This window comes from Lichenostomus cassidix, chromosome 2 (assembly GCF_008360975.1).
Source record: "Lichenostomus cassidix isolate B80296 chromosome 2, HeHo_3.0, whole genome shotgun sequence".
In the NCBI taxonomy this organism is placed as follows: domain Eukaryota; kingdom Metazoa; phylum Chordata; class Aves; order Passeriformes; family Meliphagidae; genus Lichenostomus; species Lichenostomus cassidix.
The window spans coordinates 116,982,388-116,986,338 of NC_139482.1; the positions used below are offsets into that span (position 1 = coordinate 116,982,388).

The following is a 3,951-nucleotide window of genomic DNA, read 5'->3' on the forward strand; positions in this document are numbered from 1 at the left end:
GTGAATGGAATTGATAAGGATGTGAGTCTTGAAATTTATAAAATGGAAATCTGAACTTCCTATGCAGAGAACAGGTACATGTGGTTAATAAGATTTTTATTCGTTTCCTATATATAATTTCAGACCAGCCAACCTTAATGGCAGTATTGTGTGTCAGTTTTCTTTACACTAGTGACGAATGTTTTTAATAAATCCAATTTTCTTACAAGACACCCCAGAAGTCTATAAACATCCCTCTGTGTAAACATGTAAAATCAAAGTATATTCAGAGCACCTTTGACAATCAAAAAATTTTACAGAAATATTAACCACAAAAGTCAACAAAACATTAACAGTGCACCAAGAACAGCAAACATTAAGCTTTATTCTTCATTTGTATATCAAATAACTGGTGCAATGCCATACATTCAAAGGCAGAAAGGGCCTCAGAGGCTGGGTTTGAGTTGGTTTTTTTCTCCTTTTCACTAGTATCCTTCAATAAAAGGAGAGCAAGCAGGTCACGCCTTGCTCTAGTCGAAGTCCAAGCCACCAGATCAATTTCAAAGGAGACACGTGCTAGCTTCAGAGTATCAGATTCCAGAGTTGTTTAATAATAACTACTTAACAGGCAACAAAAGCATAGGTTTACTCAGAGAAAACGCTAAAATCTTGGTACAAAAAAATAGTTTCTTTGTGCCTCTCAAACTACTAAACACTAACTATAGTCCTGGTTATTGCTAGTACCAACTCAGCCAAGTAACTTACAGCACAAAAGCGGGAATGAATACATATTGTTAATTTGTTAAATCACTCATTTTACCCCAAATAAAATTTTAAGTGGTCACATTCTTTTAACATCATTTCCTAAGATTATATCGTCTTTCCTCACTGAAGGTCGGCCTCTGAGGAACACAAATTTATCACACTCATCAAAAACTATGAGCCATAAACATGCATTTCAATTATGCATTTTAAACATGCATTTCAATTATGATATTTTCTGATATTTTCACACACAAAAAATGCTATTAACCTCTAAAGTAATGCTTCTTACTTCAGGAAAGAGTGGTAGTATGAAAAGTACACACCAACAATTGGTCTCCAGACTATTTTTCTTGACTATCAGAAATCAAAAAGATATCAACTAGGAGATACAGGAGCTCAACCAATAAACAAGTTTGTGTTTCCAAAGGAAAAGCTCTACATTGAGAAAAACAAACAAACAAACAAAAAAAAAAAACCCTCAGCAAACAAAACCACCAACCAAACAAATCCAAACCAATACCCTGTTGAGTATTACTAACTACTTCCCATAGTTCACAAAGGAACTTATTCAAAATTTAAAAATCAAATTAGCTGTGGAGCTGATGCTAATCAAAGTCTCTGACTTCCAGGTCTGTGTCCCAAGCACCAGATCATTGCTACAACACTTTCCATCCTGATCACCTTTTGCCTTTTTCCTTCTATTCCTCTGGAAAAGAAACAAAACCATGAAACCAAGCGTTACCCCTTCCCATTAGGCCACACTCATCTGAAGGGAGCCACAAGAAAGATGGAGAGGGACATTTTACAAAAGCATAAAGTGATAAAACAAGGGACAATGGCTTTAAACTGAAAGGGGGGAGGGGGTTGGATTAGATATTGGAAGAAACTGCTATAAGGGTGGTGAGGCACTGGAGTAGGTTGCCCAGAGAAGTTGTGGACGTCCCATCTCTGGCAGTGCTCAAGGCCAGGCTGGATGCAGCTCTGAGTAACCTGGTCTAGTGGAACGTACCCCTAGCCAAGGCAGGGTGTTGGAACTCCGTGATATTTAAAGTCCCTTCCAGCACAAACCATTACGTGATTCTGTGTTATCTCCAGACCCTTCTCCATCTCTTCACAGCCACAACTGTGGGGACACCTGAAATCCTCACCTTCTGCATGACCTGCAACAACCAATTCCATGAAAACTCCTGCCCCCGCCTCCTTCCCGGAGATTTTTAACTAGAAACATAAGGTGATCATAAAAGTTATAGTAAGTTATCTAGAATTTAGGAGTCTGGCAGAGCAGTGGGCCAGGTGCCGGCTCCTCTCTCCTTTTCGCAGCTTTGAGATCAAAGCCTAAACCAGGCACCGCAGCTCTACCTCTCTGCCGCTCTCCCCCTCTGCTCTGTGCCCTCGCCGGGGCGGTCCTGGAGAAGAACCTCCATAGCCCCTCAGCCAGCTCTCCCCAGGCAGCCAAGGCCTCAGGTCGGCTGGGATCAGGTCCCGGGGCTCAGCTCCCAGGGCCCGCGGCGACTCAACCCCTCAGCCACCGGACAAGATGAGCTCCGGGATGTGTTTGGAAGCAAGGGGGCCTCGGCCGCACACGCCGCCCCCTCACGGCCCTTCCCGACGCGGCCTGTTCCCCTCCCCGGCAGGGCCGTACCGTCGCAAAAGACGTCCCTGGGCGGGCTAACAGCTCAGCCCCTTGCCCCCATGTCCCGCGGGGCGGCGCGGCCTGCGAAGAACGGTAGGAGCAGCACAGGAATAGGCTCGGGAAGAGCGACGGAATGACCACCGGGAGAAGAGCGGCCGCACCACCCACCGCAGCCCGCCCTGACCCGGCACTGCCGAACACCGCGCTGGCCGATTGGCCCATTCCGCGCGCGCCTCTCCGCCAGTCGCGGAGCGCTTTGTTCCTGGGAGGGGCGCGGTGCACGCCGGGAGGTGTAGTCCGGGGGCTGTAGTTCAGAAACACACAGCCGCGCGCAGCTCCATTTATTTTGGACTTTTTTTTCCTCCTCCATAGACGGTCACCGCCAAAAGTTGAATTTACTGCTCAAATAAAGTGTAACGTGTACTATAAAACAATATAGTGTGGATCACACCTGATGCTGTATGGACAGACAGTGCCTATCCCATGTTTTGAAACCCCAAGTGCGTATTCCCCACTCCGTGAGACACCGACAATTAAATTTGGTTAATATACAATTGAAGCATCGTTAGGGCTGAAAAAAACCCTCTAATAGCACCAGGTCCAACATCTTGATCCTTTAGGAAGGTTTGGGTCCCCACCCTCTCCGAGTTGCAAAGGTTTTCCGTTTCCACGTTACTCCACTACACGTCACCTTTGCACCTTATTTTGAAATGCTTGAGTAAAGTTTTCAGTAACGTTTCGAAAGCTGAAAACACCTTCTAAGTAATCCTTAATTCAGCACGAAGAAACTCGACCTGAGTTCCCCTCTCTCCCTTAGCCCCTCGGAGCTCCCGCCTTCCTCCCGCTCCCCACAGCGGTCCTGCCCGTCCTTTCCACACCGTTTTAATGGGACACAGCCGACACCTGCAGCCCAGGGAGCCGCCGAGCAGCGCCGGCAGCCACTCTCGGGGCTGCGGGGGAGTCCAGAACAGCCCCAGCCAGCACTCAGGCGCTGCTCCAGGCGGACACGGCACCGCTGGCCCGGCGGTGACAACGGAGGCCCGCTGCTGTTCCGCACCGCCTCAGAATCACGGCATCAGTGAGCCTGGAGAAGACCCCTGAGATCACGGAATCCAACCTATGAGGGAACACCACCGCGTCAACGAGAGCACGGCAAGGAGTGCCACATCCGGTATTTCCTGAAACACCGCCAAGGACAGTGACTCCAGCACCTTCCCGGGCAGCCCATTCCAAAGTTTAACCACCCTTTCTGTGAACACCCTCCTGATGTTCAACCTAAACCACCCGTGGCACAGCCTGAAGCGGTGTCCTCTGTCCCCTTCCCTAGTCGCCTGCGAGATGAGACCGACCCCCCCCCGAGGCTGTGGCTGTGGCTGAGGCTGAGGCTGAGGCTGAGGCTGAGGCTGAGGCTGAGGCACACAGACCGCCGCCGGGACCAAGGCTGCCCCTCCCCGGCTGCCCTCCCGGCGCCCCGCCCTATTGGAGTGTCCCGGTCACATGACCCGTGCGCGAGCGAGGGGTGGGGCGGGGGACTGCCCCACCCCTCCCCGCCCCCTGCCGGCTCGGCGCCTGCC

At 49.7% G+C, this 3,951-nt stretch overlaps 1 protein-coding gene across 2 annotated transcripts in view; it reads right to left on the minus strand.

Moving 5' to 3' along the window:
* The window catches only part of ARMC1 (armadillo repeat containing 1), a 34,291-nt gene extending 31,706 nt beyond the window's left edge, over nt 1–2,585 (minus strand). The window contains exons 1-2 of one of the 2 annotated variants that reach the window (XM_085052932.1): nt 2,387–2,585; nt 1,368–1,450 (exon numbers count right to left, since the gene is read on the minus strand). The gene's annotated coding sequence lies outside the window, so the exon portion shown is untranslated. The remainder of the gene's footprint in view (nt 1–1,367; nt 1,451–2,386) is intronic. The other variant, XM_085052931.1, reaches the window with a different exon arrangement.
* Between the last annotated feature and the right edge of the window lie 1,366 nt (nt 2,586–3,951).